Source organism: Notolepis coatsorum (assembly GCF_963971535.1).
Source record: "Notolepis coatsorum genome assembly, chromosome: 2".
Classification (NCBI taxonomy): Eukaryota; Metazoa; Chordata; class Actinopteri; order Aulopiformes; family Paralepididae; genus Notolepis; species Notolepis coatsorum.
In genome coordinates, this window is record NC_140166.1 from 152,083,656 (window position 1) to 152,101,155 (window position 17,500).

The 17,500-nt window shown below is 43.7% G+C and overlaps 1 pseudogene across 1 annotated transcript in view; it reads left to right on the forward strand.

Moving 5' to 3' along the window:
* The first annotated feature begins 16,995 nt into the window (after positions 1–16,995).
* LOC311223571 (tetraspanin-1-like) overlaps positions 16,996–17,500 on the forward strand; it is a 39,581-nt pseudogene continuing 39,076 nt past the window's right edge. The window contains exon 1 of the transcript in view: positions 16,996–17,412. The product of the transcript in view is annotated as a tetraspanin-1-like (transcript). The remainder of the gene's footprint in view (positions 17,413–17,500) is intronic.

Below are 17,500 nucleotides of genomic sequence, written 5' to 3' on the forward strand. Positions count from 1 at the left end.
ATCTCTCTCTCTCTCCTCTCTCTCTCTCTCTCTCCTCTCTCTCTCCTCTCTCTCTCTCTCTCTCTCTCTCTCTCTCCAGGCAGAGACTGTGACAACTGTCTGTCTCTCTCTCTCCTGTTACTCTCTCTTTTATCGGTCTCAGCTCAGCATGTTTCTCTCTCTCTCTTTTCTCTCTTCATCTGTGTCCCCCCCTTCTTTCTGTTCCTCACCTCCCTGCTTTCCTCAGTCACTCAGTCTCTCTCTCTCTCTTCTCTCTCTCTCTCTCTCTCTCTCTCTCTCTCTGCTCTCTCTCTCTCTCTCTCTCTCTCTCTCTCTCTCTCTCTCTCTCTCTCTCTCTCTCTCTCTTCTCGCTCTCTCTCTCTCTCTCCCTATCTCTGGCCCCCATTCTCTCTCCCTCTCATCCTGTTCATCCTCTAGTGGGTCAGTGACACAGGGTGGGTCATTCACATTTGCTGCGACACAGAGAATCTCAGTAACCTGATATATATCCATGTAGACTAGAGACCTGATATAGATCTATGTCAACTAGAAAGACACGGCTAATTATCATTCATATCATGTCCTGTGATGTTCTGATGGAGGCTCAACGCTGAAACATGTGAGGGATTCACATCCTTTGTTTCCCAGTGACCAGAGATGGAGACAGTACTGAACCACATCAAGTATATGTAATAGTAACTAAGTAGAAGTAAAAGTACTGAAACACATCAAGTATATGTAATAGTACCTACATAGAAGTAAGAGTACTGAAACCCATTGAGTATAATATTATATATATATATATATATATATATATATATATATATATATATATATATATATATATATATATATATATATATATATATATATATATATATATATTATGTAATAGTACCTAAATAGAAGTACGAGTACTTGGACTTCTTGTGACACGGTCTTTGCAAATAAATGTATCATTGGAATAATAGATCTTTCTCTCAGAATGAATATGCAGCATGGTTTATATAGCGTTATCGGAATATACGGGGTGTAGCCTACTGACTGACTGCGCTCCGCGTAGCTTGATTGATTGATTGATTGAAAAGTTTATTAACAGATTGCAGAATGGGTACAGTACAGTACAGCTCAGTACATACAATTGTTAATTGGGGATGCAGACCAACTTTCGTCTTGTTTACATCAGGGTCCCCCATTTTCAATTCATCATAAATCATAAAGCTCAACTCGTTATTGTTTTGCGCAGACCGCAGAAACACGGGAACGTTTTGATTATATTTAAAAGGCTTTACGTTAAACGAAACAAGTGGAATTTCGAAGCTGTAAGCAGAATACAAGTCATATGAATATAGTGTTCTTCCCCCTTTTTACTGTATAAGAAAGAATAGAAAACGCATTGCAATGACACTATAGTGGACAGACTATGTATATGATGGGATTCAAGTTCGCGTTTTTGTTGATCATAGGCATGCTGTCAGAGTATGATATCTTCAAACATTCTAGAACATTTGTCGTCACAGATCATGTCCTAATAGAACATAGGCTATGGCATGGATCGTGATATTGTGTGGACTGTAATTATTACTGTACCGGTACCACCCATTGTGACAACAGCCTTGTGAGTCCCGCACACAAACATGATGGAATTCAAGTTCATGTATTGAAAGGCAGGCTACATCATAAATGCAGTGAGATTCATTGTTCTTGTATATGATCTCTATTATTGTTTATATAGGCTACCCAATACTGACATCAAAATAGATTGTAGTATGCCTCTAGAAATCATATGCAGCAGGTAGAAAATTGACGGGAGATCCATCGCGATTTGGAATAAAATTGAGGAGAACTTTAATCCCTGGCCCTGGGTATTAATCAAACAACACGGGAAAAGGCAGTCATATTCCAGCGCGGTCTTTATTAGCCGACAACAAAATAGATGCCTCTAAAAATCATATAGCCAATCGAACACAACTAATAAAGGCATTCATATTACAGCACGGTTATAATGACACACAACCAACGCCAAACAGTGGTCAACGAACGGTCTTTATTAGTATTTTGAGCTGTCCAGGCAGAATTGCAGCAATGGTCTTAGGGAGCCGTTGATATCTGACATCACCGTTTACGAGTCTGCCTTTTATTTATCCCATAATACGCGATAGTGTCTTCTTGGTTCGACAGCAGTGAACAATCTTCGTGGAGTTTCTCAGAGTCCCGCTCGGGTCAGTCCATTATTTCACATCCCATGGGGGGTGTTTCCTCATTTTCATGACCATATATGGATAATCATGCACGAGCATTGACGGTAGAACAAAGTGGTATTCATCAACACGGAGGACGATAGAGCCTGCGTACGCACCGTGTGATGAATCCCGACTTCCCTGTGCGTACACTAGTTCTACATTCCGTGCTTACGTGTGGAAATAGAAATGTTCTACGCACACTATTGATGAATGAGGGCCCAGGTCAGGTTTGGGGATTAAAGGAAGGTTAAAGGTTAAAGGAACACCAACATTTTGGGAAATGCGCTTACAGTCTTCTCTAGAGTCAGACAAGAAGAGAGATACTGTGCGTTCAGTAGAGAGCTATATGACTTTCTGTCACGTCTGACTCTGGAGAAGATTTCATTTCATTTCAAACCTTTATTTATACTCGTGAAAGCACTGAGGTTTCCCTCATTTACAGTGATGACGAGTTAACAAAGAACACAAATATCATAACAGTTATTAATTACAATGAATTACAATTACTACAATGATGGATTAACAACAATTACATGATTCAGTACATAGGTCAAGTGCAATGCCTTTAAACTCCATGAATGACGGGAATGCTCCGAGCTTTAGAGTCTGTTGCAGGGTATTCCATGTGTATGGAGCATCGTAGGAGAAGGCAGACTTTCCAAGCTCAGACCGAACTCGAGGCGCCCTGAGCACAAGCCGATCATTCGAACGAGTTTGGTAGGTGACAGCACTCCAGACCAACAAAGATGTAATATAAGGTGGACGTTTTCCAATAATTGCTTTGTAGATAAAAAGATACCCATCATAACTACGTCGCAACGAGAGAGATGGCCAGCCTACCCTCTCATACAAAAGACAATGGTGAGTATCATATTTGTCACCCGTAATAAATCTTAGGGCGGAGTGGTAGGCAGAATCCAAAGGCCTTAATGTAGACGCAGACGCATGCCTGTAAATTACATCACCATAGTCCAATATTGACAAAAAAACAGCCTGTACAATTCTTTTTACAGAACATAGAAAAACTAGCGTGGTTACGGTACAAGAAACCAATCTTTTGCCGTAATTTTGTAGCTAGGTTATCTATATGGAATTTAAAAGAAAGTTTATCATCCAGCCATATACCAAGATATTTATACTCACTAACTCTTTCAATATACAAACCATTTGCTGTTGTTAGGTGTAGCATGTCATAATCTATAACCCTGGCTCTAGAAAACATCATAGACTTGGTTTTACTAGCATTAAGCACTAACTTGAGCTTAGCTAGAGCATTTTGGAGAGTGTCAAACGCAAGCTGCAGGTTCACAATAGCTTCCTGAACAGTATCCGCAATGCAGTAGACAACTGTATCATCCGCATAAAGATGAGCCTGACAACCTGCTAGTGCTGAAAGACTAGAAACAATATCATTAATATAGATTGTAAAGAGGAGGAAGATGGTAAGCGCATTTCCCATGTGTCATTGTCCTCAATACTTTATCACCAAAAATATTAAACTTACTCAAGTAACAATAGGCTTAAAATGTACTCAAGTTTAAAGTTTCAAGTTTTGTTTTATTTGTGACATGTACATTATAGTGAAATGCTTGGTTCTGTATGGCCCTCCTGAGATTGTGCTTCATAGAGTAAAAAAGAGTAAAGACCAAAGTTAGATTTGAGTAGTTTCAGTAGTCGTTCATCGCTATCAGCCTTCATTGCCTCTGTCTTATAGATCATCTGCGTTGTGTTTGTTGTGGTTCATGGCGGCAATCGTTCGGTGGAATTCTCACTCCCACGTGCTTACTGGCTGAAACCCTATCTCGTCTCCCCGTGCATGTGAGATTGTGGTCTGGAACACAGCCCAATTGCTGAATACACAGGAGAGGAGATAGGAGCGTTTTCAAGGGTTTTAATGAAATGAGCAACACAGGAATTGGGGGGAATAGAACGGGGTTATGTTCTGTCTTGTGGCTGCCGTGGCGGCAGCGAGCGAGCAAGGGGTCCTTGTTCTTGTCTTGGGGGCTGCTGGGCTGCAGCGGGTGAGCAAGTGTTCCTCTTCGGGGACAGGAAACGTCCAGGCAGGGACGGCGGTCCTTGAGGCACAGGAGAGAACAGGTTAGAGCAAGGCAATACAAAGGGTAGATTCCAGCAGAGCTTTATGTAGAGACGTCGTACCTGGGTAGTGGTATTTAATACCATGACGACTTCTGGTCAGCGTCGAGGAGTAGAAGTAGGCACCTCATCAGGGGAGGATAGGGTGCAGCTGTGAAGAGTGAGGTGCCTGAATTAGGAGGATGGAGTGCAGCTGGGCTAGGTGGCGTGAAGTTAAGTGATGCTGGCCGTATAAGGGTAAATGGAGGAGTGGATGGAGAAGGAGAGGATGAGGAGGAGTGTGTAGTGGATGGAGAGGGGGATGAAGAGGAGCATGTGGAGAACGTGAGGGGAAAAGGAGGGGGAGTGAAGTATGCCCGTGCTGTGATTATGACAGTGCATTCGAAATGACGTACGTTGAAAGTCCAGGTTGTAAAAATAATAAAAAAAAAATTTAAAAAAAAGATGGCGCCGCTATGCCCGGTCGCCTGTCTGTTCGCTCCGTCGAGATTGTGCTTACTTTTGTTAATATTTATAGTTTTAAGAGTTTTGTCTGTACCAACAGTAGGTGCATTTAATGTGTATGACCGTCAGTCACTTATAGACATCGGATTACGGGAAACTTACTGATTGGATTACTCCCTGAATCAGCTTTCCGAACCGCAGCAATGGCCTATGGAGATTCTCAGAACAATGGGGCCAGATCCTGACCCCAGGAACAAAGGAATCATCAGGCGGCGAGGGAAGAGAGCTGGGATCCGTAACAGGCTGAGATCCAGACGACACCGAACGCCACTACCCAGTATATTGCTAGCCAATGTACAATCAATTGACAATAAACTGGATGACATCCGAGCAAGGATTCAATACCAAAGAGACGTTAGAGACTGTAACGTTCTCTGCTTCACCGAGACGTGGTTGACGCCGGACGTCCCAGACCACGCCATACAACCGGCCGACCACTTCTTCATCCACCGCAAGGACAGATCAGCATTGTCCGGCAAACAACGTGGAGGAGGTATTGCCTTCATGTTTAACAACAATTGGAGCGATCCAGCTAACGTGAAGGAATTATCGAACCACTGCTGCCCAGACCTGGAATATATAACCATCAAGTGTCGTCCTTTCTTCCTCCCGAGGGAGTTAACGGCGATCATCCTTGTAGGAGTGTATATTCCACCGCAAGCCAGCAATAGTGCCGCGCTCTCCAGGGCCCCGTTCCATGTACCGGGATAACCGAGTTAGCCGGATAACTTTAGCTGGATAACTGGGTTAGCCTGACTTTCCGATTTCATGTACCTGGATTTCCCAAATCACCATGACAACATATCCAAAAGTTTGAGCCTGCTCGAAAGCAGAGTTCAAGTTCAAGTTAGCCTGAACTATCGCCACGCCCCCGCAAAGAAGTGACAGCCCGTTTCCTGAAACTATTCCCACAGTCTACGATCTGCATTATACCATTCTGAATTACGTTTTTGTGCTCCATTCTTCCAGAGGGGGCTTTTGAAATGTAAAATAGACCCAAAATGCTGATATTAAATTCACTTTGTCCTAAATAATGCACGTTATATATACCGTGGCGACGGTGGCGCTCGCTCGTGCGATGTACACATGATGTGGTTATTTTAATTGTAACTGGGATTAAGATGTCTGATGAGATGCGCTGTTTGACGGATTTGAGAAATTGAATGAGCCGTTGACGTCACATTAATGAATGAGGATAAAGAGATAAACTTCATTCAAAACAACGGATATTCTAAACACGGGTCTCTCGTTCATTAATGTATAAACAATGAATTTATCCCATCTGGCCCAGTGGCCCAGCGGTAGTGCTCATGCCTGCCAATTCAGCGACCGGGGTTCAAATCCCCGTGTTTCCAATATGATTTTTTTGAATATAATATTAATGATTATACGCCAAAGTAGCCTGGTTTTAAGTTAAAATATTATAAATCTACATGCATTGAGGATGTCATTCTTTATATAGCTCTCAACGTGCACCAAATTGAATTATTCCTATATTGCAAAAAGAAGGAAAAGACTAGGGCCTTGAACCCCGGTCGTCCGTGTGAAAGTCAAAAGAAGAACCCGTTACACCACAGAGAAGATAAGTAAAAGATTGACTATACATCAATCAATGGGTAAGAGAGCCGTATCGTAATTCTGTATAACAGTTAACTAATAATTTTCGCTAGCAAGATCTCATTTGATTATTCAATCCAGCAGGCAAGTTTAAAGAAATATAATCTGATTGATTGAGGTAATGAGGGACTTAGAATTAGCCTATAGATAACGCATTTAACTTGTCGGCGAGGCGATTGAGCCTATTGCAATCTGTCAATAAAGTCTTAAATCAATTAATCAATCAATGCCGTTGAGAATCAGGGTCTCTGCCATCGATACGTGCTGGCTTTCCACCTAAAACGGGAGCGCGCATCTAGCCTGACTTGAGCCTGACTCTCAAGTCTGGCTTGAGTTAACGAGACTGAATCCTCCTTTGTGAAACAGGAAAATCCCGGCTTTGAACATCGGGTTAACTGAAGCTGGATAATGGACATGTTGATCGACTTAGTTGAACCACGTACATGAAACAGGGCCCAGGCTCCACGACGAGGTAAACAAACTCCAGGCAGCGAACGTTAACGCCGCCATCATAGTGGTGGGTGATTTCAATAGCGCCAATCTGAGAAAGGTATTACCTGACTTCTATCAGCATGTGACTTGTAACACCAGAGGCGGTAACATCCTAGATCACTGTTACACGCAATTCAAGGGTGGATACAAGGCTCATTCTGCTAGTGGCTTTGGTAAGTCAGATCACGCGTCCATTTTTCTTTCACCAAAGTACAAACAGAGAATCAAAAGCACTCCCGTAGTCTCGCGAGAGGTGCAGAAATGGGATTTGACATCAGAGGAGACGCTCCAGGCTGCGTTTGACTGCACAGACTGGAGCGTGTTCCGCGACACAGATAACATTCATGTCTACACGGAGACAGTGCTGGACTATGTTCGTACTTTGGTGGAAGAAACAATCCCCACTACCAAAATGAAAGTTTACCCAAATCAAAAACCCTGGGTAGACAAATCCGTCCGTGAAGCTCTGAGAGCGCGCACCAAAGCATACAACGACGGCCTAGTGGCAGGCAACATGAATGACCACAAGGTGGCGCGATACAACGTAAGGAGGACAGTGACAGAGGCCAAATGGCGCTACAAGGATAAAATTGAACTCCAGTTTGAACAGGCTGACTCTAGAGCTATGTGGCAGGGGCTCAAAACGATGACAGACTACAAAGGCGCCTCCCTCAAACTGAACAGTGACATCTCCTTAGCAAATGACCTCAATACCTTCTATGCGAGGTTTGATGCTGGTAATAACAACACCAGCCCACAAGCCACGGCAATGGGGGGGGGGGGGGGGTCTGCTGCTGATGGAGACTCAGTGTTCAGGGTAACAGAGCATGAGGTGAGGCGGACCTTTAAAAAAGTGAATATCAGGAAGGCAGCAGGTCCGGACGGCATCCCCGGCCGCGTCCTAAAAGTCTGTGCCGACCAACTGGCCCCGGTATTCACTGACATATTTAACCTGTCCTTAGAACAGGCTGTCATCCCCACCTGCCTGAAGAAGTCCACTATTATCCCTGTACCCAAAAAATCTAAGCCTGCTTGCCTCAACCACTACCGCCCTGTAGCTCTCACCTCCATAGCCATGAAGTGCTTTGAGAAGCTAGTAAAGGGCTACATCTGCTCCTCCCTCCCCATCAACATGGACCCCCTGCAATTTGCATACCGCCCCAACAGGTCCACGGAGGACGCCATAGCCCATGTGCTGCACACAGCAGCATCACACCTGGACAGGGCAGGGGAACTATGTGAGAATGCTATTCATCGACTACAGCTCGGCATTCAATACCATAGTCCCCTCCATACTCATAGCCAAGCTCAGGGACCTTGGCTTGAACTATGACCTCTGCCAGTGGGTCTTGGACTTCCTGACGGGCAGACCCCAGGTGGTGAGAGCAGGCAACTGCACCTCCTCATCCATCACCCTCAACATAGGGGCCCCCCAGGGCTGTGTTCTGAGTCCCCTCCTCTACTCCCTGTACACACACGACTGTGTGGCTCAGCGGAGTAGCAATACAATCATCAAATTTGCTGACGACACAGTGGTGGTGGGCCTGATCTCTGCCAACGACGAGAGGGCCTACCTGGAAGAGGTCAAGGTCCTGGCGGGATGGTGCCAGGAAAACAGCCTCTCCCTGAACGTCAGCAAAACAAAGGAGATGATTGTGGACTTCAGGAGGTCGGGGATCAAGGACTACAGCCCCCTCAGCATCGACGGGGCACCGGTTGAGAGAGTCAACAGCTTTAAGTACTTCGGAGCCTACATATCCGAGGACTTGACATGGACCACACACATTGACAGTGTTGTGAAGAAGGCACGACAACGCCTCTACTTCCTCAGGCGCCTAAGGAAGTTCCAAGTCAGTCAGAAGATCCTTAAGAGGTGGACGCTGGCAAATACTGCGGCATGGTCATGCTGGACCTACAAAAGGCCTTCGACACTGTCAATCACTCCATTCTAATGGACAAGCTAAAAGCAATTGGTTTTGATAGCCTATCAGTGAGCTGGATGCAATCCTACCTGGAGGGGAGAGAACAGATGGTAGAGGTAAACGGTACTCTATCCCCCCCCCTCACAGTGAGCTGTGGTGTTCCACAAGGAAGCATACTAGGACCGCTACTCTTCCTAATTTATGCAAATGACATGTCGTCAGCCTGTGACTGCAACTTGTTCCTGTTTGCGGACGACTCAGCCCTGCTGGTCTCTGACAAGAACAAATTGCAGGTTGAAAAAACCCTCAGCACGGAACTAGGCAAAATCTGCATATGGCTCGCTGATAACAAACTATCATTACACATGGGCAAAACAGAGTCCATTCTCTTCGGTTCAAATAACAAACTCAGCAAGACCGACGGCTTCTCAGTTACAGTGGGTGACAATATTGTCACAAGGAAAGACGAAATTACCTACCTGGGTTCCATCCTAGAGGCAAATCTTTCCTGTGACAAAATGGCATCCAATGTAATAAAAAAAGTCAACCAACGAACTAGATTCTTGTACCGGATCTCCTCTCTGGTAAACAAGAATACCCTGAGGACTCTGGCAGGAGCACTCATTCAAGGGTACTATGACTATGCGTGCACCTCATGGTACCAAAGCACCTCAAAGGCGCTTAAAGCAAAATTACAAACATCACAAAACAAACTGGTCAGACTACTACTTGACCTGAACCCCAGAACCCACCTCACCCCTGCCCACTTTGCCAACCTAGGATGGCTTAGAGTAGACGACAGAGTACAGCAACTTGCAATGGGCCTGGTCTACAAGATACACTATACGACCGGGGTGCCCATGTACATGTCAAAATACTTCCCAAAGGTCAGTGAATACCACAACCACTACACCAGAGGAAGCTCAACAAATCATGTTAAACCCAGATTCGGCTCAAACAAGGGACTAAACACATTTCGCAATTATGCCACAACAATGTGGAACGCCCTACCCAAAGCTGTAAAGGAATGTGAATCCCTGCCCACATTCAAAACCGCCCTTAAAGAGCACCTACGGGAGGCTGCAATTCGAAACTGGCCACCGTAAATGCCCAAAACCCCCACCACCTCCTAATAGACAGTCTCCTCCCCACCGCATGTATATATTCCCTCCCCGCCGTATGTATATTCCCCTCCCACCCACCCACCCCCTCCGAATGTACAGTCCCCTCCCCATCATATGTATATACTCTGTCAGGATCTAGGGGTAACAGTACTGTATATTTGAATACCGCCTATGTCACAAATGTATCAGTACTAAATACCTATATGTCCCTATGCCATAAATGTCATGTATGTTATGTATGTCATAAATGTCTATATGAATTGAAAATGGGGGACCCTGATGGAAACAAGACAAACGTCTTTCTCAGGTCTGCATCCCCTTAACAATTGTATGTATTGAGCCGTACTGTATTGTACCCATTCTGCAATCTGTTAAATAAAGTTTTCATTCATTCATTCATTCATTCAACTTCTACTCATGTACAATAGAGAGCATCTTGACTGGCAACATCACCTCCTGGTTTGGGAATAGCACTGCACAAGACCGAAGCAGACTACAAAGAGTGACACGTTCAGCCGAACGCACAATTGGAGGGGGGCTCCCCACCCTCCAGAACATTTACAACAAGCGTTGCAAGGGCAAGGCTAAGAGAATCATTAAAGACTCCAGTCACCCGAACAACTGCCTCTTTGAACTGCTGCGGTCAGGCAAGCGATTCCGGAGTCTCAAGGCGAGCACAGAAAGACTCAGAAGAAGCTTCTATCCCCAGGCCATCAGGCTGCTAAACGAACAATAAACACTACACAACAACAACCATCAAACGCACATAGCACACACATCCACACGCACACACTCACTTTAAACAAACACACTGTAGCACCCACTCCACACACTTTATAGCACACACCCACTTTAAACAAACACACTGTAGCACCCACTCCCCACACTTTATATTTATTGATGAAGGATTGCACTACAACTCGTACACCTTACTGTAAATTGTACCTAAATTGTACCTCATCCCATTTCTGCTTTGCACTATATAGTACTGTACATTAGTACACTGCATAGTATTGTATATTATATGGTAACTCAGTTACGTCTATTCTGCATCGAACATTGTACATATGTCTATACTGAACACTGTGACCTCATTTTCTACTTCTAAATTACATGCTATACTATGTTATTTGATACTATCTTGTCTAGCACAGTCTCTGGAGCGTAACAGTAATAAGCATTTTGTATGAAAGTATTCTGTACTTCTGTATGACAACTATTAAAGAAACTTGAAACTTGTATCAGAAAGGATAGTTTATTTACATAAACAAAGGTCTCACACAGAATCCAAAACTAAGTGAAAGTCTTTAGAGGTCTAAGGAAAGCTAAGAAATGAAATTAATAAGTTCTATCTCTCTTGTTTGTGCGGCTTATCTCTAGAAGAATGTGGCCTTGGCTAGCTCTTCTAACTTGCCACGCTGTTGCTTGGCACCTATCTCTAGTCACCATAGTGACCCCCTTTGACCCATATCTCTCTCTTCACAGGTACAGGGCCCTATTCCCCGTACCTGGTTTAACTACAGTAAGTCGATCAAAAGTCCCATTATCCAGATTCAATTAACGGGATGTTTGAATGCTGTTCCTCGAACGCTGATTCAGTCTCGTTAATTCGAACCAGACTTGATACTCACGATAATTGCACGCGGCCGCCTCAGCTGAAAAGACAGCAAGTGTCGATCGCAGAAATCCTGATTTTCTAACGGCATTGATTGATTGATTGATTTAAAACATTATTAACAGATTGCAGAATGGGTACAATACAGTACGGCTCAATAGCCTCGCCGACAAGTTAAATGCATAATCTATAGGCTAATTTTAAGTCCCTCATTACTCCAATAAATCTGATTATATTTCTTTAAATGTGCCTGCTGGCAGTAGGCTTAATGGAATGAATAATCAAATGAGATCATGCTAGCGAAAATAATTAGTTCAACTCTTTCAGAATAAGGATAAAAACAAGCCCAAATAGTATATCTAATTGATACGAATTATATTATGAGGATATCTGTAGTGAATGTGCTTAGGTATTATGTACTATATAAATACATGGTTCCCAAAGAGAGGCTTGGAGGGCGGCTTGCAGTTACTACCCACTTTCAAAAACACTCTCAAAAAACACCTACGGGAGACTGCAATTCGAAACTGGCCCCTGTAAATGTCCTAACACAACCCCCTCCAATGTACAGTAAAAATTTATATTCCAATGTACAGTTTTGCTTGTACAGTTGTACAGTGTCCCCCACCCACCCCTCCTACCCCCCCACCCCCCCCCCCCACCCACCCAACCACCTCCAATGTACAGTACCCCCCACCCCCCCCCCCACCTACCCAACCTCCTCCAATGTACAGTTTCTACGTCAAATGTATATACTTTTTTTCTGGACTCTTTTCGTATCACAAACAGTACTGTATTTGCAAATCTGGTATGTCATAAATGTATAGATGTAGCAGTACTGTCTATCTGTATGTCATATATGTCATATATGTTACGATGAATTGAAAATGGGGGACCCTGATGTAAACAAGACGAAAGTCTTTCTCTGGTCTGCATCCCCTTAACAATTGTATGTATTGAGCTGTACTGTACTGTACCCATTCTGCAATCTGTTAATAAAGTTTTAAATCAATCAATCAATCAATCAATCAAACACTATTAATCAGGTTTTAATCTGTTTCGGACATCATTCATACATGCATTGAATTGATTACCCTTTGGTTTATACCAGTGACACCTCATGTTCATCATCAGATAACAGTGCTTGAAAAGATAAATGCATTTTCTCAAATTCATTCATCAAAAACGTCAAAGGCTCATTCAATTTATCAAGTCACGTCACGTCATCAAATCCATCAAACAGCGTATCTCCTCATATATTTTAAACCCAGTTACAATATCACAATAAAGTGTGACACTGTCACAGTGATACAATTAAACAATCCACAGATTCAGATTCCTCATAATTCATATCCACAATCCACGCTCAATCATTCAATGTATTGAATGAAACACAATCCGGGCGCTCCGTTAAGCAAATACACAGCGAAGAATATTAAACTAATTAGAGCCAAATGCCCGATAGGTTTCATTCATTAAAAATATCCCCACGGGATTCCGTTATTAAAATAACTGTGTGTGTCGTGATCGCGAGCGCCATATCCGTATAACTATGCATTATATAGGACAAAGTAAATTTAGTATCAGCATTTTAGGTCTATTATTTTACATTTCAAAAGCCCCCTCTAGAAAAACGAAGCACAAAAACATAATTCAGAATGGTATAATGGGATCTACACTGTGATAATTATTTCAGGAAGCGAGCTGGGATGGCCATGCAGTTTATCCAGCTAACTGAACTTAACCCTGCCCTCGACCAGGTTCAAACTTTTGGATCTGTTGCCATAGCGACTTAGAAAATCCGATGTCGGGGAACGGAAATGCCTGGCTTAAGTCAAGCTATGCTGAAAATTATTAGGAGGGTACGAGGAACAGGGCCCAGGCCTGAGCTATCAACCTTTTTACACTAAACACTAAAATGTGTTATAGTACTTATTCTGTTATAATCAACGAAAACCAGCCATATCTTTCACCAAACACTATACAAAATATACAATATACAAAACTAAAAAGTACAAAATGCTAAAAGTGAAGACAGGCTTTTAAAACGTAGTTTTACCTAAAAGGAATCTACTCAATCACAGTAACTAGAGTAAATTAAATCAGTTACTCTCCACTTTTGCTATTGACCCCCGTATTCGGTCACAGGTTTGAAAATTCCTGTTACTCTATCGTTTAACAAAATTAACATTGTGTTTTTCACAGTGACTGTTATTGATGATTCCTCTTTTAATAACATTAAATAATGATAATAATGATAAATAATAATGTTACCAACAAACTGGGACGTTTTCATAGTAGCCTCTGTGGCGTCAGAAAGCTGTCTGCTTAGTTTTTAAATGTCGAAATAATGGTGGTCATTATTAGGGCTGTCACATTCATTTTAATTAATGTGTTGTGCCATTTCAGGGGAGGATTATGAGGCGAGGTAAGAAAATAATTGTTTATAAATATAATTGTTTCTCCATAGGCAACCTGAGGGCGCATTTTCATTGTTTCTAATGCTTCAGGAGCATGTTTACATTTGCTCAGCCTCATAGTAAAAAATCACATCTTCTAAAGTCGTTTTTGTGTGTTGTGTTGTACAGTGGCCTATGCAGTATGTAAAGTATGAAAACAAACAGTGAGGTCATAGGTGAGACTGTGCTGAAAAGAATGATACCAAACATACCATGGTAATTTTCTTTGCCAAAACATTGAAAATAGCTTACTTTTTCTTTTTCTTTTTTGTATTCGAATTCTAATTAGAACTTGTCTACAATTCTGCAACGGATTTCGAATTAGATTTTTTGTTAAAGTGACAGCCCTAGTCATTATTGACAACATTGCTTTTATTTAATTTAATTATTTATCATTACAGTTTTGTAAAATAATTATATATATATACATATAAGAAATAGGGAAACAAGTCCAGGCACGCATCTTCAGAATGGGTTGCAAGCCACACCGAAACGTCATATGATTTCAGGCTGCCAATAAATATGATAAACCTGGAGTGCGTGCCTGGATTGTTTCCCTATATTTTATGTATAGAATCAGAGGTTACAGCACCCAGTGTCAAGTCTAGTGAGGTGAGCTCGTTCTACTACTTTTTTCAATATACATATATAAATCCCTCTTTCTCTCCCTACTTCTCACTGTCTCTCTCCCTCTCTCTCTCCCTCCCTCTCTCCCTGCTTCTCACTGTCTCCCTCCCTTCCTCCCTCCCTCCCTCCCCTCCCTCCCTCCCTCCCTCCCTACCTCCCTGCTTCTCAATGTCTCTCTCCCTCTCTCTCTCCCTGCTTCTTCCTGTCTCCCTCCCTCTCTCTATCTATCTCCTCTCTCCGCTCGATCTCTCGATCTGATTCTCACTGTCTATCCTCTCTCTCCAACCCGGCCTCCTTTAACCACATCTCACCTAATTTCCATTCAAGCCTTTGTCAGGTAGGTTTTAATACCCATCAAATAGATTGGGCCTTCTACAACCCCATCTCTCTCTCTCTCTCTCTCTCTCTCTCTCTCTCTCTCTCTCTCTCTCTCTCTCTCTCTCTCTCTCTCTCTCTCTCTCTCTCTCCTCTCTCTCTCTCTCTCTCTCTCTCTCTCTCTCTCTCTCTCTCTCTCCCTCTCCCTCTCTCATTCTCTCTCTCTCTCTCTCTGTGCGCATGCGTTGTATGTGTGGAGCGTGTTTTGAGCGAGGTGCGGAGAGTCTGCGGTGCGAGTGAGTTTCTAACTTTTCTATTTATATATTATGTTTCAAATTGTGAATTAGACTGTACTTTATTTGACTGGTTGTGTGTTGTTGGTGGGTTGGTGGCCTTGTGCGGAGTCAGTGTTCACTTGGTCAGCTGTCCGCTGCCAGTGACATGGATTTCGCCAAGCTGACCAGGAAACATGGCTTTAAAGTCTCACCGTCATTTCCATGCTCAGTTGAAGACTGTAGTCTTGCTGTTGCAAAGGAGGTAGGGAGCTCCAAGTGTTAAGTTTGCGGCGAGGATGAACAGCGGCGTCGTTATCTTTGTAGACGATGTGGTGAAAGCAAATAAAGTCTTCATCAACGGTCTAGTAATAAACGATACGTTCGTGTCGGTAACGCCGCTCACAACATCGGCAGAAAAGAAAGTCAGAAGTAGACAGGTTGACAAGCTCTCAAGCTAAGAAGGCGGATGTGAAAAAAGTAATCAGGAGTACACAGGCGGGTACAGGCAGGGGTGTAGCTCCAGATTCTGGGCCCCCTGAAAGAATGTATTTGTAGGCCCCAGTGAATGCGAGCGCGCGTAAGCGCGCGAGCGGAATTTTTGTGTGCAATTTTTTTATTGATGAAAACGCATAATATGGTTTTTACCTATACATTCGGATCAGCAGTTTAGCACCTGCACTGTTGGTGGGTGAGCCTAGTAAAGGATTCGCATTGCGTTCATCTTCAATGAATGGACCAATGCAATAGTCTACCAAAGCCCCCCCCCTCTCTCTCTATATATCTCACACACACACACACACACACACACACACACACACACACACACACACACACACACACACACACACACACACACACACACACACACACACACACACACACACACACACACACACACACACACACACACACACACACTTCAGAAACAAACATAGTATCAATGAGAGCATCAATAATACACCTGAGTGATGTCTAGTAAAAAAAAAAATTTTTTTTTTTTTTTTTTTTTTTGGGCCCCCCCCCCAGTGCTGGGCCCTTGGAATCATCCTAAGCTACCCCCCCCAGCTACGCCCCTGGGTACAGGGTCGGATGGAAGCTCTGACGATGATTATGAATGGGGGAGTGATGCATCTTCAGATGCAGAAGCTAAATCTTCCTATGGATTGGGTGAAATGAAAATGTTTTTACAGACAACAAAAAACAGGAAGGGTGTAGAGGTAGGACAGTTATTTCCAGATAGGGAGATGTTCATTGTGTCAGCCAGGAAAAATATGAAGTGTAAAGGAGATGGAAGTTTTTCTGACAAAGAAATATACAGGTTGAGGAAAATTGTAGGAAGCAGAATATGACTTTTTACAACATGACGGGACTGGTGAGCTGTCACTTAGGTTTGAACATTTCAAGGTGTCCCGCCACCAGGGCCAGGAGGCTGAAACATTTTTGACCATCAAGTATACTCATAAACATATATGGAACTCTGTGAAGACTGGGCTTATGGAGGTTGTTCAGCTTCTGGAGGGCGGGTCGGGACACAAGGTCGAGGTCCAGTTCCTGTGGTACGGAACCACGTACAGCAGAGACAGGAGCGGAGTGTATCTGTTCATGCCCGATGGGAAGGCCACGCCCTACTCCTCCAGTAAAACCTCTCATCAGAGTCACCAGGGGGGATGTTTTCTCTGACATCACTTCCAGTTACCAGCACCTTTACCATGTTCAAGGGTTGGAAGGTATGACTGTGGAGCTCACTAAACTAGTAGACATCAGAGGAGAGTTCAACAAGGAGCTGGCCATGAGGATCAGCTCGGACATCAGCAGCAGAGACACGTTCTACACCGACCTCAACGGCTTCCAGATCCAGCCTCGGAGGACGATGGCCAAGCTGCCATTGCAGGCTAACTTCTACCCTATGACCAGCATGGGTTACATCCAGGACTCGAGCTCACGACTCAGTCTGCTCTCTGGGCAGTCCCTGGGGGTGCCAGTCTCCGCACCGGGGAGCTGGCAGGTGATATTGGATCGGCGTCTGAACCAGGGTGACAACGGAGGCCTCGGACAGGGAGTCACGGATAACAAACTGACTGCTAGCTCATTCAGACTGCTGGTGGAGAAAAGAGGAGAGAGGGAAGAGGAGGAGAAAGGCGGTCCAGTCAGCTATCCGTCCCTGTTGAGCCATATTACCTCCCTCTATTTAAATCACCCTCTCCTGCCCATGGCTGACAGTCCAGAGAGCAGTC